The following is a 27,450-nucleotide window of genomic DNA, read 5'->3' on the forward strand; positions in this document are numbered from 1 at the left end:
GAAACAACCATTTAAAACTCAAGTTGCATTTGTTTCAGTTCATTTGGAATTACGTTGTTTTATAAAAGCATCAAAAGAGAAACTCCTGTTTTCATATAAAAAGACAACGCTAGTATTCCTGAAGCGTGAATTCCAGAATGGAATTAGCTACTTTGATTGTGGTGTCAATGCTCTTTAACACCAATATCTGATGTAATCGGGGCTCTTATTGGTGCCGCTTGACACAGCATCTTCGAAAACGAGTTCCGAGTGCTTCCAAACCAGTAAAGTCATTTTTCTTGAAGGAGATGATAAGATATAATAGCCAATAAATTCCCTGGAAGACTTAGTTCGGGACTGTCAAGGCGCCCCCTTGTATAATTCACACATCTAATTAATAAATATTGAAACGGTGTATGAACAACACTACTTTGGAATACCTGTGAATAGATGCGAGTATAAATGTGAATCTAGGTAAGGCTGAGTAATGCTGAAATTGTCTAGGTGGAACCTCAAGTCGGCAAAAGAAAGTGGAACTCACTCAAGAAATATATTTTGCGCTTTAGACACACTAGAACTCAGACTCTCCAAAATTTTGCTTAGCCGAACCCGCTCGGACTCACACTCACTAAACTTTTCTTCAAACAAACTCTCTCGGACTTCGACTCACAAAAATAGTGCTTATTCAGACTCAGACTCATAATGTGAGTCTGAGTGAGTCCGTGTGAGTTGGCCAATGAGTGAGTTCGTGGACCTATTGCCCGAACTCTCTCCTCTTTTTAAAATACTGGTAACAGATGCAAACTTACACTTGTCTTTAACCTTGAAGCTTACCATAAATGTTACTGCTCTCTATAGTTTATTAAAAAACAAATAGCGAACTCAAGTTCAATAGAAAATTATTAGCCAAGGCTACTTATAATTTTAGATTCACCCACGAAAATTGTTCTCACAACATCCACGACTTTTCTATGCCTTTACAACTATGGACAGATTTCAACTTTATTGCATTGTCTGCCAGGCCCCACAGGTACTCATGAGTGACAATTCGAGTGCTGAGAAGGCCACCGTGCAGCAGACATGGCCGTCAGCAAGGCAGCTTTTGTGCCATTTTCATGTGGCACAAGCGGAGTGGTACTGGCTGACGACATCTCACAACTCTGTCGACGAAGACCAGAGGAGACGATTCATGTCTGCCTTCCAACTGGCAAGTTTTTTTGCAATCTAGTTGTAACTCTAGCTCTAAGATACGAGGTGCATTCGTTGCATCTGCACTTAGTGAACAAATTCACAATGGTCTGCTATTTTAGCATTCGTTTCATGTTTCCAAGATGATGGCGCTGGCATAGCAGCATAGGTGTATAAAAAGCACAGCTGTCCTGCAAGGCTAGTGCATGAATTACCTTCACTTCCTCGTGATATAATTTGGAGTGTATGCCGCACAAGATGCCCTAATCTGCAGATGACAACGTAGACAGTATTTGTGTCCATTTTAATCACATTTAAAAAGTACACCAGTAAACGTCTGGTGGGTTCAAATGATTTCAAATGCCATAAAATGAGGCTTGTACAAATATTCAAATGCTTTGAATATTCAAATGAATAATGCAGTAATCAAATTTGCTTTGAATCGAAGTTAAATTGCTGAAAATTTTGAATTAATAAACATGAACAAAATAGGTGTATATTAGTCCACTGGTAACACTTTGTAAAGGTGGTTTCACGGCAGTGGAGGAATGCTAAACCATGAAAGCACTTACCCAAGCATATTAGACCACATGTAAAAGTGGTTTCACTGCAGTGAATTGGTGCTAAGCCGTGAAAACACGTAATCAAGAGAAATTCACACTGCAGCAAAGCTCCACTTCAAGGTTTTAATAAAGAATTACAATGACATCGATTCTGTTTTTTTTTTGTTTTCAGTTTAAAAGCTCGTTACACAGATTAATATGCTCCAATTATAAAAAATTGAAACGCAGCATATTTTACTGGCTATTACTTGGACTGCACCAAAAGTCGAATGCTGCTACAATTCGAAGTTGTTGCCACTTCCTTTGATGAAAAAAAAATGGCCTTTGCATAGGCCCTGTTTCAATTTTTAAAGATCTGTGCAAGTTTGTTTGGCCATGACAAATATGCCCCTTTTTGTTTATAATATGCAATATATATACTATTACAATTGAATTAGATATTATTCGACCAAAATCACTATTCGCTTCGAATTCACTTCGAACCTAAAATTCCTTATTCGCATAAGCGTACAGAAAATGTCAGCTGCATCAACTTTTATGGACCACCGCTTGGCAGTTCGTAGAGCAGACCGTGGCAATCAATTTTCAGATTACAGCGCTGCACACCGTGCACAGCCTCCATTTCGAAAAACAATTCCCGCGCTCCTTTCCTACACCTGACCAATCCTCCTTTCATGAGCAGTGACACATATTCGCCGATCGGCGACTTGACGAAGCACGCAGCTCATCGATTGGGTTAAACCAGAAACGACGGCAGGCTACGCTTTTTCCTCCCTTTGAAAGAGAAGGGTGGCGAGACCGCACGAAAATTTGAAACTAGCTGAAACCAATGTTCTAACCCTTGTGAATTCCTTAATAAAGTATTTGCAAAATCCTTGAGGAGGCAGCATGTTCACGGAGCAAAGGTGCACATACTTTTATTTTTGGTCCTTGGGGGTTGTTTACTGGCCCTTTGAACTGGGGCAAGCATGTGCAGATCACAAAGCGACTTCAATGCAGACAGTGAAGCATGAATCTGTATTATGGTGCAGTTTAAAAAAAGCGAAAATATCCAAATACGAGCACCTCATTGAAAAATTTCCTGCTATCTGCAGGTCATGTATGCAGACACAGCAGAAAAACTTGAAGCTGCCACTGCCGAAGTGAGGGCCCTACAACACGATGTCTTCCTGTCTAGAGTTCTGACATTCTTGCGCCGACAAAAAAGAATGGGTGCAGCTCTACTGTTTGGACGTGTTGACAAGGGGCCACAACACCAACAATTTTGCGGAGGCAACCATACGTGTGCTTAAAGACATTATCCTGAACAGAGTCGAAGCATTTAATGCAGTCGCACTCGTAGACTCGGTGGCTCTGGTGTGGGAGAAATACTTTGAAAGCCGTATCCTCCGCCACGCCTACAGCCATGTTGCAGCCCATCAACTGCTGTACAAGCAGCTGCTGTCGAGAATGCCGAAAGACGCAGCCGAGGACATCCAAGTGGTAGGCCAGGGACAGTACATTGTGCCTAGTGCGACCCACCCCAGCTCCAGTTATGAGGTCTATGCTGACATAGGACTATGTACGTGTCTCTTTGGTAAACAAGGTGCATTTTGTAAGCACCAGGCTTTGGTGCAGAAAAAGTACGGAGGACTGTTTCCGAATGCTCCGGCACTGAGTACTGATGACCGGTACCAACTGGAACAGCTGGCCCTGGGCGAGAAGTGTCCCCCCAGGATATTTTTCGAACCCTTCTAAGAGGAGGAGCCCAGCAGTAGTTCCAGAACCACGGCAGGTACCAGTGCCCAGCAGGAGGAGCCAGACGAACTCCAAGCAATGCAAGGCACCAGCACGCAAGAGGCCACACACCTCGCACCTGTACCGTCGGTGCCTGATGCAGCCCAACTTGCCCAGGTAGGACAAGCCCCTTGAAAGGGCCCTGAAGTACTTTTCAATTAGACACAGGGAATGCTACTGAACAGTAGTCAAGGCTTCTTTTATTCCTGTAAGCATATTATTGTGCTCCACCGCACTCACGAATTTACAATTTCATATTGGTGGATGTCATCATTCTGAGGGCGATTTCAAGATTTCAACACTATTGGTGTCGTATTGTTCCATGTTTGGGACTACAGGTCACCAATTGTTGGTATTAGCAGCACTTCCACTAACAGTATAGTCAAAACAGGTGACAGGAAAACCTTAACTTAAACTGACTCCTCAGCTTGAACTTTATTCTCGAGCAGTTGTCTGCATGACGATAGTTATAGCGCGAGAACAAAACGACGACACAGAGACAAGAAGTTTCGTTTTGTTCTCGCGCTATAACTATCGTCACGCCATACCAACTAGCCCAAGCTGCCACACTTCTCAGTTGTCTGCAGTTAGAGAGGAGCAAAATAAATGTGCAGTTCTTGTTGGTGTGCTGTACAATTGAAGTATATTTCTTTCATCACTTTTGGTGCAGGCCCAAGAACATGCATATGAGTTCCTGGAGGTCCAGTTGCGGCGTGTGCATTCTATGAATGCACACAATCCAGCTTACCTTGATATCGTGAAGGGCCTTGCAGAGGAGCTTGCTCGTGTTCAGAACAGCAGCGATGGGACAGGACTGATGCTGGCATTCAAGGCTACCGCTGCAGAAAGACGTCGCCGGGCCCGTCACATAAAGGTGCAACCGACCAGCACTGCTAGGCGTAGGCCAGGGCTTACAAGGGGGTCCAAGAGGGTCCCTACAGGGTGCCCAGCAGTTGAGCCAGCTGCCAAGAGAGGAAAGAAGAGGCCCCATTCTTTGAGCCACAGCATAGAGAGAAATGTGCCTGGTGCAAAGCTGCACTGAATGGCAGCTGTCTCCCACCAACTGGGCTCACGACAGTTCTAGGCACAGAGCCAACTTGGTTTCAAACATCATTTCTAGGGTTTTATGTGGCGAAACGATGATATGATTGTGAAGGACACCGCAGTGGGCGACTGATGATATTTGGAGTTTAACGTCCCAAAACCACCATATGATTATGAGAGACGCCGTAGTGGAGGGCTCCAGAAATTTCGACCACCTGGGGTTCTTTAACGGGCTCCCAAATCTGGGCACACTGGCCTACACCATTTCCACCTCCATCGGAAATGTAGTCACCACAGCCGGGATTCAATGTTACGGCCTGCGGGTCAGCAGCCAAGTATTTTAGCCAGTAGACCACCACGACGGGGCCCACAGTGGGTGACTTCGGATCAAATTAGGCCATGTGGGATTCTTTAAAGTGAACCTAAATCTATGGGAAGGAGCAGCTCATCGCCACCGCTGCACTTAATGCTTCATCTTTGATTGAACCAAATCGAGAACGACTCCTCGCAATAGCTGTAATATCATAACCTTACAATTGGTCACCTTAGTCACACGCAGAAGCATTTGGTTCTGCACTACTACCTCAGTATCATGCATACAGCCTTGTCAAAGCTGATGTTAAAGAATGGTGCCCACTAATCCCACTAGTCTCTTGGATCCACCAGGTGTGGCCCTCACAAGTCACAATCAGATACTCATCAATGTTCTGCAGTAACATTGTGCCATTCCACCATGAGCGACTTTTGTTTCGTCTTAGCGTCAGGAGTAACGAGCTCTTCAACTGCGTTTTTTTGAGTGGCGGGGGGGGGTTAATGTTCCGAAACCACGACACTGACAGTATTGTTATGTGCCGCTTACCTAGAAACCGAAGAAGTTAGAAGACTAGGTGGTGCCTGTCCTGGCCATCGTGGTTGTTTTTAACCGCAGTATTGTTACTATGAATATTGTAAATACACTCGTTTTCTGTCATGTCCCCGTAACATCTTTGGTGGCACATCAGAAGCACACAACGGAACTTCGCAGCGGGCGTATTCTTGGACAGTCCATCATGCCGGCAGACAATTCTGCTGATCCAGCCCCCGCTATGCCGAATGCACCCAGTCACATTGTCGTGACCCACCTCCGAAGCCCTGGCCCCTTCCGCGGGACTGATAACAGTCAGGTGGAGAAGTGGCTGGCCAACTAAGAGTGCAGCAGCAAGACCAATCACTGGGATTCGACTTTGATGCTTGCAAACGTCAGGTACTACCTCAGGGGTAGGGCCAGCGTGTGGTTCGACACACACGAGGAAAATTTAAACGTACGTAACAAAAAAAGACCTATGTAAACAAAAAAATGAAACACCTTTTTGGAAAGCCCATTGCATGCCAAGAGAAAGAACTCTCGTGCCGTGCCCAAACCTCAAAGAAGCTGCACATGGTTTACATACAAGATGTCTTAGCCTTGTGCCAGCAAGTTGATAGCCAAATGGCCGAAGCCAACAGTCACCCACGTTAATGAAGGCATCGCTCACGACGCCCTTCACTTGCTCGTGTACAAAGACTGCTCCACCATTTACGACATTATCAGGGAGTGCTGAAGTTTCAAACAAGCAAAAAGCCGACATGTTACCCAGCAATTTGTTCAGCTTCCTACCACTGCTGCCACGTCGTCGTGCAAAGACATCTAGATCCAGCCGCCGCCCTGTACCAAAAACTTCCTGCGTCTCGTGCGGCGTAATATCGAGGCAGCAACTCCATCTGCTCCCCAGGCTAATTCTCACGAGGAGGCCCGCCCGACAGTGTCATTAATTCAGGCCGCCGTGCACGAAGAACTGGTGAATGCAGGCATCCAGCCTGTATGTGCCCAAAGTCGTTCTACGTCAGCCCTGCTCCATACTACCAGCCACAACTGACTTATTCCGGGTACCATGATTCGAACCAGTGGCGCACGCGAGAAGACGGGTCGATATGCTTCAACTGCAATGGCGTCGGTCACATTTCCCTCTATTGTCGCTATCGTCGGCCATCGTCTCCTCGTGCACCATACCGTCCAGACGACACTTCATCCTCCCCTTTGCACGGCAATCCACTGAACACTAATGCCCGAACATCGACTCCACATTATGAGCCGTCGCAGTCTCCCCAGACCCAACGACTTTCTCGGTTGCTTATGTCCCATCGCTCCCCCTCACCGTCCTTCCTCTGGAAAACAGACCAGCGCAGCTCCCGGAAGGTGATGCTGCCTTGACTGATCGACTCGGAAATCCTCTGTTAACTCTGGAATCTCGACAAAAGCTTATGGACGTAGATGTAGAGGGCATGCCTGTTTCAGCGCTCATCCACACAAGGGCCCAATAGTCATTGATGAGTGCTCACTTTCCTCGTCGTCTTCGTAAAGTCGTTACACGTGCCTAATCACCTGTTGTTCGCGAAGCCAATAGCCGTACACCTACATTCCTTTGAATGTGCTCTGTTTGTTCGCGAAGCCAATAGCCGTAAACCTACCTTCCTTTGAATGTGCTTTGCGCATGTGAGCTTCGATGACCACAACACCTCAGTTCTCTTTGCTGTTCTGGACGTTGCTCCTTGGATGTTCTACTGACGCGAAGATTAGTTTTGCCTCACTATCTTGTGACTGTTTCTGCGAACAACTTTTGCACACCTGTCCTCAATTTTGGACGCTGCGCAGAACTGCTTACTGAAGGTATCTCGCTGGGCACAATATCACCTTTAGACGCAAACAACCCTGTTGCTCTAACCATTGATGCCCCACAGTCGCCTCCAGGCAGCCCTGCTGCTGGCCCGACACCTGATGACACATTCGAAAACATGATTGCCCCGAACCCTTACCCTTCTAAAAGCCAGGACCTACGCCTTTCCTAGGAGTCATACCGCGACTTTTGATTTCGCTTCACCCAAACTTGGACAAACATATCTAGTGAGGCATCGAATTGACAACGCGGACACAACACCCATTCATCGACACCCTTAGTATGTCTCGGCGACCGATCGCAGTGTCATTCAAACGGAAGTTGATGAAATACTCTCTAAGGACATCATGGAGCCATTTTCGAGCCCTTGAGCGTCGCCCGTAGTATTTGTAAAAAACAAAGACAACACCTGGCAGTTCTGCGTCGACTACCGGCATTTCACCGGCACTTCAACAAAATCAAAATATACTTCTGCCTATTGCTGCAAATAGACGACGCCATTGATTCCCTTTTGGTGCACGGTACTTTTCTTCCATCGACCTTCGTTTGGGCTATTGACAAATAGCTGTCGATGAAAATGATTGGGAGTTAAGTCATGCCCTTTGGGTTGTGTAATGCGCCAGCAACATTTTGAGCGTGTGATGGACTCTCTACTGAGGGGTTTCAAGTGGTCCACATGCCTCTCTGCTGCCTGGACAATATCGTAGTTTTCTCCCCTTACATTCATTAGTCACCTGCAAAACTTGTCGGCCATATTGCAAGTCTTTCACATTGCTGATCTTCAACTCAACGTTCAAAATTCTGCTTTTTGCGCCAGGAGATCGCCGTGCTTGGCCATCTTGTTGATGCTGCAAGTAAACGAGCTGATCCAGCAAAAATACGCGCCATCATCAACTTCCCTATTACACGTTCTTTCAAAGACGTTCGCTAGTTTTTTTGGCTCGTGCTTTATCCAATGTGCTTCAAAAAATAAAAAAAAACCTTTTCGGAAAGCCCATTGCACGCCAACATAAAGAACTCTCGTGCCGTGCCCGAACCTCAACGGAGCCGTACATGGTTTACATACAAGATGTCTTAGTCTTGTGCAACATATACGTCGTAACACGAGGCAGCTGGCTGTTCGCCTTTATTTTAATTGACTGAAATACTATGTTGCCTATGGACACCAATGATGCCTCCTTCAACATGCCCACCCACTGAATACGCTCAATAAGCTATAGCCCATGCCGACCATACACGTCAACTTGTGTGCGTTCGGCTAACCGACTCGCAAGCGGGCCCACGATTTCGTTACGAGAGCAGTCATATAAACACTCACTTTCCTTCAGGATTCCTGTGCTGTGGTCTCCAGCACGCTGTATTGGGCTTTTTACAAAGCTACTGTTCCCGCCCTCCGAACCGTACCCAATGCACCACCAAGTGACCGTCGTGACATAAGAAATTGAATTGTTTCTGTCCTCGTCGACTCAACCCCGTACCAACATCGTTTACGTTGTACGTCTGAAGCCATGTCATACACCGGGCTGCCGAAACGCACATGTATAATAACCACCTCTATACCGTCTTTCTCTGACTGCACCGAGTCGGTGCCTTCACCACCGGAGGGTAACGTTATGTGCCGCTCACATAAAGAGGACGAAAAAGCGAAAGACTAGGTGGTGCCTGCTCTCGCTATCGCAGTTGTTTTTACCCGCATTACTGTGACTGTATATATTGTAAATATACCTGTTTTCAGTCATCTACCAGTAACAATATCATTTATGAAACACCCATTGGGGCACAGACATATTTTCGGAGAAGGTTTTTGGGCTATGATTCTATTTCGGGCCTTACAAGGTTTTACAGCGAAATACCGAAGTACCCTATGAGCTTCTCCCAGAAGGCACCTCAAGAAACTGCTATTAGCTTCCAGAAAGTGTAGTCGCGCGCGTTTCTAGACTTTAACCGTACTTTTCTTGCTCCGACTCGTCTAATTAGCAACATTACAGTGTATTGACAAGTTAGCATGGTTTCTTTTAATTCATCTTCTCCATTTTGTTGTTTGCTGTTTATTCTTATTTGATACCTTACTTGATAGCGGCTGATTGAGCTATTTTGTGTTATGACACGCCGTCCCATTGTATAGTGCACTCATCTTTTTTCTTTCATTCCAATGTGCTGCATTGAGACTGCCACCGCGGCCGGGATTTCAATGCCGTAACCTGCAAGTCACCACTAGATGTGGTGGGTTGGTCCTCAGTGCTGTCGGCCCACATCACTCAATGTATAAAACGGTACCAGAACACCACTTGTCACCACCAAGTTCCCTGCAATGCACACTTATGTGTTAACCCGGCAAACTACCTGTGCTGTCAGCAATAGTATGCCCTTCTGTGAACACCACATCATCCAGTGCATCATTATATGATGGCCAACTACCGAGCCCACAATTTTAGTACCGATGTGCCACTTGCAATTTCAATTTTAGCTCAAAACAACAGAGCCCTACTCTAGTCTCAAGATGGCTGAGCCTAAGTGCAGTATAGTGCTTTCTGGTCAACAGAAAGTCAAAATGATATTGCCTGTGTATGCACCATGCTTTATCTGTGTACTTTACACACATTGGCATGACAGCATCGTGTCGATAGTGTCCATTTATTATACGTGCCTGCTATGCCGCTTCCATTGAAATTCTAACAAAGACTTTGTGCTTTTTGAATTAATACTTCTTTGCAGACTAGTTGGTTTCATACTTGAAAACTCTGCTCGCAGTGCAAGCTGAAGGAAAAATGAGAAGGGAGACAGGAAAGAGCGTACTCTTTCCTGTCCCCCTTCTCATTTTTCCTTCAGCTTGCACTGCGAGCAGAGTTCATTTTGCTTTTCAAAGTTATTACTATGACTGTTCATACATGAACTCACCAATGTGTACATTCACGTATGTCTATGCTTGACGCATAAAGTGTTATCTTTGTTGTGCCATTCTCCTGTAAATACCTTCAGTGTTCTCTCATGGGACAGTTTTCACGTTAATAAATTATTATCTCATGTATTGCATATTTATTTTTGCATGGGTATAGTGGTTACAACAGTTGGCAGCTGTGATTTTAGTAAGCTTTGCCCTAGTACATTCTTTTATTGAAGAAGCCTCTCAAAGGAGACATCATGCAGAGTAGAGCCGCATGAAGTGCACTCGACAGGTTCATAGAGAAGGGCGGGAGATTATTTTCAGATCACATAATAACACAGGGAGGCGAAAAAAAAAGCAACAACCACAAACGGGCGAGGATAACTGCGAGTCTAACTTGCCTTCACCTGAACACGGGGCCGTATTGCAGTGAAGCCATGAAAAAAAAACATCCGCGAAGATCTTTCCAATAAGTTTAATTCTCTTGTCTAAAATTAGTTCGACTAAAGACAATGTCTTGAGGCCGCATGCTTTACTTTTAGCTTCGACATTGTGGTAATGACGCACGACAAAGTTTTGCGCGCAGGCTTTCAAGGATTTTACGATCGCACGCATGTATCCCCACTACATTTCTGTCCTTGGTGCCCGAACTCAGTTCGTAGCCTTATTTAAAACGACAGTATCAGAAATGCGCTTTCAATAACAGCATGCTGATAATCAACAAAAACTCACCAAGTGGAGTTCAGTAATCTCCGGTGCGGCGTTTTTCGCAGCAGGCCTAGGTGTATCAAGCGTAGTCAGTCGACTCGGCTTCAATGCATCCTGAACGGCGCGGCTTTGCGACTCGGCAGTGAAAGGTGGGGCACACGCTTTCTTCATGAGTATCCAACTCGGCGTAGGGCGTTCGTTCAGTGGGAGGTGGGCGCACACGCTTCTTTCGCGAGTATCCTACTCGGCGCAGGGCTTCCTTCCGAGCACTTGGCAACAGGCGTAGTGGCGACTCGGCTTTATTGCGTCCTGAATAACGCGGCTTTGCGACAGTGAGAGGTAGGGGCACACGCTTTATTCACGAGTATCTAACTCAGCGCAGCACGTTCGGTCAGACGAGCCGCACACGATTACTTCGGGAGCATCCGATTGCAGGGCCATAATGCCTTGGCAGGGCTTCCTTCCGCGAGCGCGACCCCCCACTAGGCTGCAGTAGCAGCCTCCGGCAACACTTTACGAAAGTGCGGGGAGCGACAGCGCGATGATACAGTTAGGCTGGCGGAAATGCATAGCCTCCAAGAGCGCTGGGCCGCGGTGCATAGTGGGTGGCTCTATCCGCTCGCCTTTGTAAACTCGCTGCCCCGCCACGGTGGTCTAGTGGGTAAGGTACTCGGCTGCTTACCCGCAGGTCGCGGGATCAAATTCCGGCTATGGCGGCTGCATTTACAATGGAGGTGGAAATGTAGGCCCGTGTACTCAGATTTGGGTGCACGGTAAAGAACCCCAGGTGGTCAAAATTTCCGGAGCCCTCCACTACGGCGTCTCTCATAATCATATGGTGGTTTTGGACGTTAAACCTTACAAATAAATCAATCAATCATTCATCAATAAACACATGTTCAAATAAGCGTTTGCGCTGTTCAAGTAGGCAATTCGACCACAAACACAGACTAAAGGTGTGTTAAAACTAAAGTCCAGCTTCAGTGCTCGATCCGCTACATAGACAGGGCTGTCTGCAGTGTCACGCTACGTTGCGGGTGAACGAAAATACCGGTGCAGACAAATTTAACGAAATTGAATGTATTAGCAAGTAGGCAAACTTCGCGAGGCACACCTAACGCGAAGCAATACAATATGCTGTGTTGTCACCCGATGCATCAACCCGAGTTATCACGGTAGTGTTACCGCACAAAACGAAAAAGAACCGAAAAGAACGACATGAACACCACGCCCTTGTTTTCCGTTCTCGGTCTGTTTGTGCAATTAAAAAAATAACGTAAATGAACTATCCACATGCCCAAGCATATGCGTCTTACATACGGTTGATGCTTAGAGCTAACAGGCACCGTCCCAACACATGTAAAAATTAGTAATTTAAAATTGATGAGCAGCACGAGTGGGCCCCGTTAAAAAGGCTGCCAACAAAGGGCACCGCAAAAATCTGTTCAATTTCTTAGCTAAACCTCAGCGGCGCACGCTCACTCTGCTTTGTACTCCAAACAATCTAAAAAAACAAAAACACTTGCCTACAATCACACTTCGCCATCATCCCCGTGAAACAGTTCGAACAAATACTCTCGCTAAGTAAACAAATGCCGATTTGTCATCAACTAGTTGAAAACAAAATTATTTGAAGGCTTTATTCTCGTGCTCACGCATTAACAAAGCGCTGAACGGAACAACGTGAGCGCGGTACTCACTATTTCACTTCGAGTGCTCCACATTATGAATCCACAGGTCCAGTCTTCAGGATGGTGCACCTTGGCAATAATCGCACTGACAAAACACACTGGTGGTGCACAGAGCGCAGGCACATTTCAAACTAAACACCGACTAATAAACTCTACCGATTGAGAAGCCACGCGCACCACACGCACACACACGGGAGGGCTTTTCGCCAGCGCACGCAGTGACATTATGACGATGTCCACCCCTTTCCCGCGCTGTGCGCCCGGCGCGCAGGCAGCCACGGAGGAAGGCGGAAAGCCATGGTTGTCTTGGCGACGAGACTTGATGGCGCCTTGCGGCGCTCTCAGACCGGCGAGCTGCGGTTTAACGCTAGCTCCGGCGCTCTGATGAAAGCGCGGGCGCTGCTTTCTTTGCTTTTTTTTGCGGCAGCGATCTGTTGCATTATACTCGTTCTTTAACAGTGCATCTGAGTCGCAGTAAACATTGTGACGGTGCAGTGCGGCCAGCACGAGCTACTAGTCAGAACGTGCATTTGTAATATTCAGGAGCAATGTTTAGCGCACCTCACCGACCTAATGTGGTGAAGTTTGGTAAAAAAGCTAAGCTGATGCTTTTCGCTTAGCTCTATGGGTCTTTAGGGACTGCACATTCAAGATCACGCCGGCGATATTTTATCAGCACTTTCATTTCGGTAAAGACATTGTAACATTGCATGCATCAGCCGTCACACTATTCGATGAGAACATATTGCCACGTGCGTACTGCTAGGAAGACGAAGACGACTGCGCATACGCGTATCTGTACGCTTTTGAAGCAAGCAATTACAAGAAAGAAGAGGAACGCTCTGGCACGCAGTAAATAAAAATACTTACCTGCTGCTACTTTCACAACCTGTTAATTATTACTTCTGTCTTCAAGTTGCGGCAATACATTAGTACTTAGCTTGCAGTCCTTGGAACAAGACTACGGCTGAAAATATTTTGTTAATGTTGTTTTCTCACTATCTACAAGGTCAAGGCTTTGACCGAAGCACGTCTGCTGGGAAAGTTACATAAATTAAAAGAAGGGGATCCACCAAAAAAAACGGAGAGAGAGACAAAGATAACTAGAGAATGCGTTTCGGCTCCCCTGGAGAGCTTTGTTCGCAATTTAGTCCACAAGGCTCCCGTCATTGTGAGCAAAACTGCGTCAAGGTCACCGAACTGTCCTTATTCCGCATTTTTCTTTATGGTCGGTGTCCTCTTCCTGATTCCTATGACGCACTCTTAAGGACACATGAAGAGGAACATTCGCTACAGTAATTAAATAAAACATGCTTGCTAAAAATACATGACGTCAATGTTCGTTTTTAAGGGACCTGATGGCCAGCTGACGTGGTGGTTATTGCTAAACAACTGTGCTGTTGTTGTTTTTTTTGGAGATGGTGGACGTTTTATCTCCAGCTTTAAAAGCTTCAATCTTATGGGAGACGGGGCGAGGGGGGAGTGTTCTATGCATGGCTACACAATGTACGCCACATTACCTTGTTCAGGCAAGTCAGTGCACTTTGTGAGTGTTGACTAATCACGCAAATGAGACAGATGAAAGAAACAGGTACAGGAGAATGGGCCCTTACTCTACTGAACAAGCATCGCTCCTATTGTATCTTCCATCTTATAGCAGTTTGCATGCTTTATCGATGAAAACTTCGTTTTGCTCACATTTGTTTCTGCTTCGATCTATTACTAGACTTGCAAGCAGCTAGTAGTGGGAGCCTTGCTTGTATCAAGATGGTTAACGTATACTACCAGTATAAGCAAAACAACCCGAAACTGTCGTACATTTGTAGCCTTGTAGGCACGTGTGCTCAGATTTGGGTGCACGTTAAAAAATCCCAGGTGGTCGAAATTTCCGGCGCCCTCCACTACAGCGTCTCTCATAATCGTATGGTGGTGTCGGGTCGTTAAACCCCACATATCAATCAATCATTTGTGGCCTTGTTCATTACACCCCAAATATAAGGGTGTTTTATTTACGAACACCTCAAATATTTAAAATCGGGCGTGAAAAGGGTGTTCATAAGGGTGATTTTAATGCGTACACTCGTTTTACACTTTTTAGGGTGTGAACTTTTTCCTTTTTTAGAGTATATATATATATATATATATATATATATATATATATATATTGGGAGGAACCGATTTATTCAGCCAGGCTCGAGCTAAATCACGCTGGTGATAATATTTACAGATGAAGAAGATGTAAAGGTGACGATGTTATCAAAGAGAATAAAGAGTCATTCGCTTGTCGCGCTCACACTAATTCCCCATCGCGCGCTGAAAGTGGCCGCCTGGTCGCTTGACAGCATTATGAAATGCGTCGCGCATAAGGCTTTCAACGAGATACGTGCACTATCTCTGTTTCTCGACAACGATGATCAGGATTATCGCTAATAGGAGAAACGCGGTAATTCACTGGAGATGTCTGTTCAACCACCGTGTGCGGCCCAATGAAGCGACTGATGAATTTGTCGCATAGGCCGGGGACGCGTAGTGGAGTTCATAGAAGAACTTCGTCACCAGGGGAAAAACTCACAACACGGCGAGACGAGTCGTGGCGAGATATTCGAGTGTCTTGAGAGAGGCTGGTGTTAACACGGGCCTGGTGACGGCAGTGGGCGAGACGAGATAGAAATCCTTCAGAGAAAGGAGCCGTCGAGGGTGCAGGGGCCGAAAGGAAAGTCACATCAAGAGCGAAACTGGGCAACCGACCATGGACGATAAAAAATGGAGAAAAGCCAGTAGTGCGCTGAGGAGCCGTATTTTAGGCGAATGTCACGATGGGTAGAATTGCATCCCAGTTCGTGTGGTTGGGGTGAATGTACATGGCAATCATGTCCGATAGAGTCCGATGAAACCGTGCAGTCAATCCGTCGGTCTGCGGGTGGTAGCTATAAGTGGTCATGTGAACAGTGTCCGAGGCACGCAAAACTTGCTCGACAATGGAAGAGAGAAAACTGCCACGATCACTCAGGAAAATGCGTGGAGCTCCATGACGCAAAAAGATGTGGTGAAGAAAGAAATCGGCGATCTCAGTGTCAGTCCCTGATGGTATAGAAGCTGTTTCTGCGTAGCGGGTAAGGTGGTCGGCGGCTGTGACAATCCAGCGATTTCCACAGAATGCTATTGGAAGAGGGCCATACAAGTCAATTCCAACGACTTCAAAAGGCGAGGCGGGACAAGAAAGAGGTTGCAATAAGGAGCTGGAGCAGTTGTTGGACGTTTTCGCTGTTGGCAATGGACACAGGAGGCGACGTACTTAGCGACAGGCCAAAAACAACGACTCCGTATTTTGTCGTACGCATTGTGATAGCCTAGATGAGCGGCGGTTGGATCATCATGAAAGGCTCCCAGAACTTCACGTTGAAGAGAAAGTTGGATGACGGGTACGCACTTGTTGCCATCGATGTGGTAAATGTACACCGACATAAAGCACCGCCGACAAGCTTAAATTGTTGAAGTTGTCGACGGAGTCTGGCGTTTGGAGGAGCAGTATAGCCGGTCAAGCGGGCAACAATCGTGCGGCAGTATGGGTTGACACGTTATTGTGAAACAAGGACGGATAGGGTGGCAGGTGATGAACTTAGCGCTGCGATTGGAGAGGTGCTGTCATTTTGAAGTATCGATGGTGAGTGGCTTCCGCTTGGCTAGGGACAGCGCGATAGAGCATCAGCATCTTGATTCTTCTTCTCAGATCTGTGGGCGACATCGAAATCATTCTCCTGCAAGTGAAGCGCCCAGCGACCAAGGCGACCCGATAAGTTTTTCAGCGACGAAAGCCAGCAGAGCGCGTTATGGTAGGTAACGACGGTAAAATGACGGCCGTGAAGATATGGTCGGAATCTTTGCACTGCCCAAACAACAGCAAGGCACTCCTGCTCGGTGATAGTGAAGTTCTTTTTTGGAGCGGTCAGAGCACGACTTGCGTAAGCAACGATGCGTTCGCGTGAGTTTTTGTCACGCTGCAATAGTACCGCACCAAGACCATGACTACTTGCATCGGTGTGAAGGATGGTAGGTGCGGTGGAATGGAAGTGGCACTGTACCGGATCCGACGTGAGGGCCAGCTTCTATGCCGTGAAAGCGCTTTCGCAGTCTTTGGACCAAATGATGGAGACGTTCCTTGTAAGGAGTTGATGGAGCAAAGACGCAAGTTCCGCGAAGCCATGTATGATGCACCGGAAGTAAGAAAACCCAAGAAAGCTGCACAGGTCCTTTTGACGTAGTGGACGAGGAAAATCGAGGATGGCGGCAAGCTTCTCGGCGTCGGGGCGAATGCCTTCTTTGCTGACAAGGTGGCCGAGAATCTTGATTGTCTTGCTAGAAAACGTACATTTCTCGGTGTTGAGCTGTAGACCGGCTTTTGCAAGGCATGTGAGGACTTCGTCAAGACGTTGTAGATGCTGCGAGAACGTGGATAAAACACTACTATGTCATCGAGATAGCACCGACACGTTTTCCATTTTAAACCACGCAATACGCCGTCTATCATGCATTCGAAGGTGGCGGGCGCATCACAGAGTCCAAAAGACATCACATTTAACTCGTACAACCCATCTGGCGTTAAAAAGGTGGTCTTCTCTTTAACAGACTCCGGCATTGGTATCTGCCAGTAGCCTCGCCTAAGGTCGAGGCTAGAAGAATACTCTGCGCCCTGTAATGAATCTAGTCTATCGTCTATCCGAGGGAGGGGATGAACATCCTTGCGCATTATTTTGTTTAGCGCACGGTAATCGACACAGAAACGCACTGTCCCACCTTTATTTGAATGAGAACAACTTGGGACGACCAGGGACTCGAGCAAGGACGTATGATGTTGAGTCGTAGCATGTCTGAGACGTTTACCTCGATGATCTTACGTTCTGCCAGAGACACGTGATATGGACGCGGATGTACAATACTGGAGCCGTCAGTCTGGATGTTGTGAGTAGCGGTGGTAGTCATGCTGAGGGCGGGCGAGTGGACGTCAAATAGAGAACGGTGTCTATTTAGCAGGGCGAGAAAATCTTCAGTTTGATCAGGTGTTAAGTGAGTGCTTATGGTTGCCAACACAGGTGTGGAAGAGGCATTGAATGGCAGTCATTGTGAGTTTGGGACATCGTTGTTGTTATTGTTCGGAAGAGTAACAATCGCAACAGGCTCACTGTCGACCGCACAAGATACTGTTGAGCCACAGAGGAGCAGTACACACTCGGGCGCTTGATTTGTGGCGGTTAGGTACGTAGACCCATAGAAGAAGCGAATGCGCCCTGGTGTGATCACAATGCCCTTACGTAGGGTATGGCCGCAAGGGAGAATTAGTACGTCACCACCCACAATGTCGGGGCAATTAACACTGATAATTTCTTCGTATGTATGGCCGAAGTACATAATCTGACGTGGCGACAAGGCGGGTGCATCCATCGTGTTCAAGCGGAGAAGAGTCAGTGGCATTTAGATGCAGGAGGCGCTGATGACAAGATATGAAAGCGCACGCAGAAGACAAGAAATCCCACCCCAGAATGAGGGCGTGTGTGCACTCACAAAATACCATGAAAACAATGTGATGACGAATGCCTTCTATGCAGACACGAACGGTACACTGTGCAAGTGGACGAATGAGAGCGTTGGTCGCCGCACGTAGAAGTGGGCCACCATGAAGCGTGGTGACTTTTCGAAGGCGGGAACAAAAATCAGCATGAATAATCGAAACGGCAGCGCCAGTGTTTACAAGAGCCTCAACGCGTACTCAGTCTACAAACACTACGATTAAATTCAATGACCGCTCTGGAGTAATTGTTAGCTGTCCGGTGGATTCAGTATCCCCACCTAAAACTGCATATGGGAGTTTTCCGCGTGGGTGTTCGTGGAATGGGAGGCGGGCCGCAGAGGCGACACTGAACAGCGACCTGGCGAAGACGACCTGCGGCGAGACGTACGGGAATTCCAAGGCATGTCAGTATGGTAGGTAGGAGACGCTGAACAGTAATAGGACGATCGGGACGATGGGTGTAGGTAGTTTATGGTCGGACGGAAGCTTCGATGTTCTTCAGGAGCGTAGCTGCGTTGCTCGTCTTGTTGGCGCCTTTGACAAAACCGAGCGATATATCCTCGACAGTAGTAACAGATTGGTCGAGGTGGGTGCTGAGGTGCGTAGTAAGGTGGTGCACGCACTGGCGGTGATAACGAAGCCACAGGCGCATGGTCTGCTGTTGTAGGCACAAAAACTGAGGGTGCGGCAGAGAGTGCGGCAACTTCGGCGTACGTGCACGTCTGGCGCACGCAGGAACCGTTTGAACACGTCGGACGCGATGCGAAGGCGATCGTTTATTTAATCAGGTCTCGCAAGCTATCATGATTGAAATTTTTTTTTGTCGCTTGCTACCTTTTTCAGAAGGGAAAGTAACTTCCGCAGCACAGGAAGAGAAGCGCCCGTGAAGCTCTTGACGAACGATGTCGCGAATAAGCGCACGCAAGTCGAGGGGTGCAGGCAAATGATTGTCGGTGGCATCGTAGCAAAGGCGAAGAGACTGAAGCTCGTCAAGTCGCTGACAGATGGTTATCACGTCCTGGGTGGTGGCTGGATTTTGCGTGGCGAGGGCGCTAAAGGCGACGGTGTTAATGCCTGTAATAATGTGGCGTATTTGGTCGTTATGACACATGCTGGTGTTAACGCGCATGCACAGTGCAAGGACATCCTCAATATAAGAGGTGTAAGATTCACTCGGTAGCTGCGTGCATTCAGCGAGCTTCTTCTTTGCTGCCTCAGTGCGAACTTCAGGGGCACAAAATATCTGACTAATTTGCTGCTCGAAAGTGTCCCAGTCGGAAAGATCCGGGTGGTGGTTCCAGAATCAAGTTTTCGCAACATCGGACAAGTCAAATGGGATGCTGCGCGACTTCTGTCGATTATCCGACCTGTTCAAATCGCTGACGAGGTCGTAGTTCTTGATCCAGTCTTCGACATCATTGCCTCGGAGACCAGAAAACACATGTGGATCACGCAGGTGAATGTTGTTGGGCGGAGCGGGTGGCGGTGGCTGCAGTAGGATGGCGATGTTAGATGGGCCAGGATTTTCTTGGGTCGCCATGGCAGGGGGTTGTATGCGATAACCCGAGCGGAGCTCCAGCGAGAACGGCCGAGAAGACTTGAGGGAACGAAAAGCACCTCCACCACTTGTGAGGAACCGGTTTATTCAGCCAGGCTCGAGCTAAATCACGCTGGTGATGATATTTACAGAAGAAAAACATGTGCAGGTGATGATGTTGTCAAAAAAGAGAATAAATAGTATTTCGCTTGTCGTGCTCACAATATATATATATATTTCAAATATATATAATCTTATATATATATATATATATATATATATATATATATATATATATATATATATATATATATTGAAGGTAAAGTAACTCATGGAAAGGGGGGCGGGTTTAATAGACCCTGACTCCGTAATCACAGTAGAAAAAACGTCGTCTTCCTTCTCTACCCACGCTTTCCTTGTTTTTCCTGGTAGTGACACTTCGTATCATTCCTCTTGTCTCAGGGGAAGCCCTATGGGCGAGTTTTTCTTGTATCCTTCGTGTAAATGGCTTCAGGCGGGCAACATGCGTCACCTCTGGGTTGCATGAACGTCGGCCACTAGTGGTCTTACGTTCACCACTAGTGGCCGACTATGAAACGTTCCCCACGTTGCATAGTTCACTTCGCTGAGACTATGGAGTGTCACGAACGAACCGGCGTAGTGTGCCAGTAGCTTTTGGTTCAAGCCACGTCTGCGTATCTGCGTCCACCCCCACACTAGATCACCAGGGGCATAGGTTGCATGCTGGTGTTGACTGTCGTAGCAAACTTTAGAGGACTCTTGCACTGCTAGTCTTCGTAAGCAGGCAAGTCGACGTGTCTCTTACGCACGACACAAAGATTTCGCAATTGTTAAATCGTCATGCACGAAGAAAGGAAAGATGGTGTTCAGCGTATGCCGAGATGAGCCAGCGTAGAGCAGGTTGAAAAGCCTGTAGCTGTTGTTTCATAATTCGCCGTGTTTAAAGCCTACGTGACGAATGGTAATACTTCATCCCAGTTTTTGGGGTTAGAGGCGACGTACATTGACATGAAGAACGTTCGGTTTTTGCGCTGCGTGAGGCCATTAGCTTGTGGATAATACGCAGTTGAGTCTCGGAACTTGGAGGCACACAAACAAAGTAATGATTCCGCAGTATCAGCGATAAGTTGTCGTCCACGGTCACTCATATCCTGCCGGTTGGCCCGTGTCAGAGGATGACTGAATGCAACAGAAACTTTGAACCTGGACTGCCGTGGCAGAGGATAAGGCAGCCGTCTCGCACTACCATGTCAGGTAGTTGGCGCATACAATTATCCGCTGATTACCTTTTGAAGAGCGTGTAAATGGTCCCATCAGATGAATGCTTGCCTTTTCAAATGGGGAACCGGGAGGCTTTAGGGGTTGCAGGTGACTGACTGGGTCTGAGGTTGGCCGCTGGTGGCTCTGATACTGCGTACAGCTGGCTACGTAGCTTTGAATTGTCTTGCTCATTTTCGGCCAATGGAACCACTCTTTCGTTCGACTAAGTGTTCGTGTGGTTTCCAGATAGCCAGAGGTGGGGTCATCATGCGTGAGACGCTGAACAGACGTTTTGAGGGGCGCAGGAACAACCAGCCGAAAGCGGGCGCCCAGTGTGGACAAGTTTCTCTGTTAAAGAAGATCATTTCGGACGCACAATCGGCCTTCGCTTATTGACTTTCTTGCTCCGGGCAAGAGAGCTTTCAAGCTTGGGTCAATACGCTGCTCAGCGGCAAAAGTCACGGCATTGGGAAATGGGAAAGCCAGACGACTGAGAAGTGATAAGGTGGTCAAAATTATCGGCTTCACAATCTGTCGTCGGTAGCGGCATCCTAGAAAGGATATCCGCATCAGCGTGTAGACGGCCAGTCTTGTATGAAATGGTGAAGACACATTTTTGCAAACGAAGGGCCCATTGTGCGAGGCGGCCGGATGGGTCACGAAGGTGGACCAGCCACCACAGGGAACGGTGATCTGTAACGATAGTGAACGGGCGACAATAGATGTATGAGCAAAACCGTTGCACGGCGAAGACTACCGCTAGGCATTCCTGTTCGGTCACTGTGTAGGTGCGTTCAGGGTTGCTTAAAGAACGACTTGCGTACGCCACGACGTGTCCCTTCTTACCTGAACGCTGAACGAGAACGGCGACGATACCGATGCCACTTGTGTCTGTGTGAATTTGCGTGGGCGACGAATGATTGAAGTGCCGAAGTATTGGCTGCGAAGTTAACAAACACTTCAGCTGGTGAAAAGCGGCATCTCACTCGGAGGTCCACTGAAACGAGTTGTTCTTGCGTAGAAGGCTCGTTAGGGGATGAATGACATCAGCAAAACCTGGGCACGAGCCGGTGGAAATACGAGCAGAGCCCGATGAAGCTACGCAGTTGTTTCACAGATTCTGGACACTCGAATGATTCAACAGCTGCCGTATTTTGCCATCATCATCATCATTATCAGCCTAACTACGTGCACTGCAGGACAAAGACCTCTTTCATGTTCCGCCAGTTAACTCGGTCCTGTGCTTGCTGCCAATTTATACCCGCAAACTTCCCAATCTCATCTGCCCACCTAACCTTCTGTGGCCCCCTAACCTTCTTGCCTTCTCTTGGAATCCAGTTAGTCACCCTTAATGACCAGCGATTGTCCTGTCTACGCGCTACATGCCCAGCCCATGTCCATCTCCTCTACCTAATTTCAACTCTTTTATGCTTAACCACCCTTTGTTTCCTAATTCACTCAGCTCTCTTCTTGTGTCTTAAGGTTACACCTACCATTTTTCTTTGCATTGCTCGCTGCGTCGTCCTAAATTCAAACCGAACCCTCTTTGTAAGTCTCCGTGTTTCTGCTCCGTCGGTAAATACCAGCAGGATACACTTGTTATATACCTTCCTCTTCAGGAATAGTGGCAATCTACCTGTCATAATGGGAAAGTGCTTGCCAAAGGTGCTCCACCCCAATTTTATCCTTCTAGTTACTTCAATCTCTTCGTTCGGCTCCACGGCTATGACGTGCTGTATATCTAGTCTTTTACAACTTCAAGTGGACTATTACCTATCTCGAAGCACTGCTCTCTTCCGAGGTTGTTGTACTTTACTTTTGTATTCTGCAGATTGTTTTAAGACCCACCTTTATGCTCTCCTCGTCTAACTTCGTAATCATGAGTTTCAGTTCGTTTCCTGAGTTACTCCGCAGTGCAATGTCATCAGCGAAGCGCAGCTTACTAAGGTAATATCCATGATTTCTTATCCCAAACTGTTACCATTCTCGGCGTCTGAAAACCTCCTGTGAGCACGCGGTAAATAGCATTGGGAAGATTGCATCCCCATACCTTACACCCTTCTTGATTGGTATCGTGTTGCTTTTTTTATGAAGCACTATGGTAGCAGTTTATCCCCTGTAGAATTCTTCCAAGATCTTTATATATGTTTCATCGACGCCCTGATTCCGCAGTGTCTGCATGACTACTGATAATTCTACAGAATCAAACGTCTTCTCGTAATCTATGAAGACGAATTGGTTGATATGTGAGGTTTAACGTCCCAAAACCACCATATAATTCTGAGAGACGCCGTAGTGGAGGCCTCCGGAAATTTCGACCACCTGGGGTTCTTTAACGTGCACCAAAATCTGAGCACACGGGCCTACAACAATTCCGCCTCCATCGGAAATGCAGCCGTCGCAGCCGGGATTCGAACCAGCGACCGACGGGTCAGCAGCCGAGTACCTTAGCCACTAGACCACCGCGGCGGGGCTCTATGAAGGCTATGTATAGTGGTTGGTTATATTCTGAGCATTTCTCTATTACCTGATTGATAGTATGAATGTGGTCGATTGTTGAGTAGCCTGTTCAAAATCCTACTTGTTGCTTTGACTGATTGAATTATAAAGATTTTTTACCTCTGTTAGCAATTTCTTTTGTAAATAGCTTGTATACTACTGAGAGCAAGCGGATTGGCCTGTAATTCTTCAAGTCCTTGTCATCTTCTTTCTTATGTATCAAGATGATGTTAGCATTCTTCCAAAACTCTGGTACTCTTCCCGTCAGGAGACACCTCGTAAACAGGGTGGCTAGTTTTTCTAACACAATATGTCCTCCGTCTTTCAGCAGATCTGACGTTACCTGGTCCTCACCAGCAGTTTTGCCTCTTTGCATGTTCTCCAAGGCTTCTCTGACTTCTTCTATTATTACTGGTGGGGTGTCATTTGGGTTAATGCTAGTTCTTATAGTATTAAGGTTGTGGTTGTTATGGCTGCTGTACAGATCTCTGTAAAACGTTTCGCTATTCTAACTATCCTATCCATATTGCTAGTTATTTTGCCTTCTTTGTCCATCTGTGCATACATCCTATTTTTCCCTATCCCAAGTGTCCTCTTCACAGCTTTGATGCTTCTTCCGTTCTTCAGAGCGTGTTAAATTATCTCCATCCTATACCTTCTCGCATCGGATACCTTACGCTTATTAATAAACTTCAAAAGTGCTGAACGATCTGTCGCACTTGAGACTTTCGTGCTTTGACACTTCTTAATGAGATTCTTCGTTTCCTGGGCAAGCTTGCCAGTTTCCTGTCTAACTACGTTGCCTCCAACTTCCACTGCACACTCCGTAACAATACTCGTCAGATTATCAATCATTGTATCGTCGGTAAGGTTGGTTTTCTCACTAAGAGCCGAGTACCTGTTCTGAAGCGAGACTCTGAATTCCTCTACTTTCCCTCTCAGTGCTAGCTCGCTGATTGGCTTCTTGCGTATCATTTTCTGTCGTTCGTTTTTCAAGTCTAGGTGAATTCAAGACCGTACCATTCTATATTCACTGCATCGTACCTTGCCAACCACTTCCACATCCTGCACGATGTCTGGGTGTGCACTCGTTATATAGTCTATTTCGTTTTTATTTTTGCCTTTAGGGCTTCTCCATGTCCACTTACGGTTTCCTCGCTATCAGTGGAAGGTATTCAAAATCCGTAAATTATTACGTGCTACACATTCTTCTAGTAGCTCTCCTCTGGCATTTCTAGTACCGATGCCATAAATTCCTACTGCCTGGTCTCCATCCCCATTTTTCCCTACCTTTGCATTAAAGTCTCCCCTCAGTATAGTATACTGTGTCATCTTGTGTAGTATGCGTGTTTTTACCTAACTCATTGCCGAATCCACGTCTTCATAGAAGCTTTCAACTGAAGCGTGATTATGGCTGGATGTAAGTGCGTAAGCATGTATCTTCTTCATCTTGTATCTCTTATTGAGTTTAGTTACAATACCTACGACCCTTTCATTAATGCTATAGTATTCCTCAATGTTGCCAGCTATGTTTCTGTGAATTAGGAAACCCACTCCCAGTTCTTTTCTATCAGCCAATCCCCGATTGCAAAGAACGTGCCCACTCTCTAGTACCGCACAGGCCTCATCTGTCCTCCTGACTTCATTGATCCCTATTATGTCCCACTTAACACCCTCTATCTCTTCGAATATACAGCTAGACTTGTCTCACTAGATAAGGTTCTAGCGTCAAACGTTGCCAAGTTCAGGTTCTAGTGGAGGCCTGTGCGTATCAAGAGATTCTAAGCACTCTCTGCTGCGTTGCAGATCTGACTGCCACCATGGTCGGTCGCGTAGCAGCTGCTGGGGACTAATGGCCGTGAGTTAATTGACGTTTGCATGGAGGAGGTAGTGGCCAGATACTGCACCAGGGTGGCCAATTCTTCTCTGGCCAGAACCCCCTGTAGCTCGGGTCCTTGGTGTCGCTACACACCAAACGCCTGCTTACGGAAACGCCCCTGCAGTAACATGGGGGAGTTCTAAGGGAGAGTTAACGGGAGTAAAAAAAAAGACTGGATTGTAAGATTGCACAATAAGCGATTACAATATGTAGTGGTCTACATTTTAAGTACGCCAAAGTATGATTACATATTTGAAGTAGTTGGAACACTATTATAAAAATCTTTACAAGTTTTTAAAAATCATTGATACAATCGCCTGATCTCAGGTAAACTGATAACCTGATCCCAGTTATAACCTGATCCCAGTAACCTGATCTCAGGTAAACAGATGAAAAGTAGGACGCGTAATGCAGGCAGTCTAGGGCGTCATGGATGCGCGGCAGTGGATAGACGTCTTTCTTAGTAACAAAATTCAGTCGGTTGTAGTCAACGCAAAATCTCCACGTACCCTCCTTCTTTCTCACTAGAATGACGGGTGCAGCCCACGGACTTGACGATTCCTGTATCTTTTCTCTTTTCCAGCATATCTTGGACTTGCTCGTCGAAAATCATGCGCTCTGATGGCGCCACTTGGTAAGGTTTCGGCCTAATAGGATGCACCAACTTGGTGTGGATCTGGTGACGTATCCAGGACGCTGGAATTAAGGGCCTTTGGCTGTTTTAGAAAAATTTAACACTTTTCAGTGCTTAGACAGAATGTCCAGCCGTGTATGACGTTCGCTTTTGTCAAGTGACTTGCTGACCATTTGTAACAATTGGGCATCCTCTGAACGTTGTGAACTTTGATATTTATTTGTGTTTGTAGCATCAGCAAGACCAACCAGCGTCGTAAATGGTTCGGGTCTGAATACTGCAAGTTTCATGCCGACTTGTCAAGCTGCAGGCTTCATCAAACTGTTTATTGTCCACATACCTGCCCGTCCATCACAGACTGACACTATAAAATAAAGAATGGTGATTTTCTTTTTCAGGGATGCCAAAGGAATCGGTTCGAGCGTGGCGTAAAACGTGCCACAGTTGTTACTGGGACATGTCACTAGAACACACACAGAAGAAAATGCAGAAATGACACGGTCCACGGGGACGAAAAACATGCATTCATCCGGGCAGGAATTTTCCGAAATGTACCGTGTATGGAAAAGTGCCCACTTCTGCAGTTTAAAGTTGACCCACACTCACACAAGAAGTCGATGCCCAAGATAACGACATGTGTAGACCGGGGAGTAACCGCAAACTCTGTGCAAAACACATTGTCACACAGCGAGACGTCCACAGTGCAATGTCCCACCGGACACAACGCGTCACCACTTACACCACGAAATGTCACCCCACAGTTGAGGTAAACCATCACTTTTCGTCCGAGCAGGTTCTTAAAATTTACACTCATCACGGAGACTGTCACGCTTGTATCCACAAGTGCCATGGTGACCACTCCATCGATAACTACATGATCTTTGTTCTTCAACATAAACGCTGACGGGGCTGTATCCGTAGATAGCACCTGTGATCTCGCGGCCTCACAGCCACTAGACGTACCGAAAACTTTTCCGGCGGCGGTTTTGCGTGCGTGTCACCGTGGCGACGGCGATCGTGGAACACGTGGAGCTGGTGGTGGTGTCAAACTTCAATCAGAGGCCAGCGAAGGGTAGCGTGACCTGGTAAGTGCGCGTTGTTTCCTTGACGTGGAGAGCGGATGGTCGAAAGGTTGGTGAGACTTGTACCAAGACTCTCGCTGATATGGGTGATGGTCACAAAAGCGTGCGTTGTGATGCGGGACGCAACAGTTATAGCACACCGTAATTGGTCGAAGGGACGGGGCTGCTCAGAATAACGACTCCTCTCGGAAGGCATGAAATTGTTCTGCCACCCTTCAGGGGCACCATAGGCAGGCGATGTTGGGTAAACAGGCGGGCGAAAACTTCCTTCGTAGTTTGGAGGTGGTTGACGTGGGAATCCAGCCAGCCATGTGCCTTGATATTCATAAGCGTCTGCTGCGTTGATCGATGCTTGCCATGGTGGACGTGAAACAAAAGTCCGCACACGTTCTGGTTCGCTTGCGTACGCATTCTAAATATCACTATAGCGATGAGAGGTTTGCTGA

At 46.9% G+C, this 27,450-nt stretch overlaps 1 pseudogene; it reads left to right on the top strand.

The window, feature by feature from the left end:
- The first annotated feature begins 1,015 nt into the window (after positions 1–1,015).
- On the top strand, positions 1,016–4,548 carry LOC142771402 (uncharacterized; annotated as a pseudogene).
- The last annotated feature ends 22,902 nt before the right edge of the window (positions 4,549–27,450 follow it).

This window comes from Rhipicephalus microplus, chromosome 9 (genome assembly GCF_043290135.1).
Source record: "Rhipicephalus microplus isolate Deutch F79 chromosome 9, USDA_Rmic, whole genome shotgun sequence".
In the NCBI taxonomy this organism is placed as follows: domain Eukaryota; kingdom Metazoa; phylum Arthropoda; class Arachnida; order Ixodida; family Ixodidae; genus Rhipicephalus; species Rhipicephalus microplus.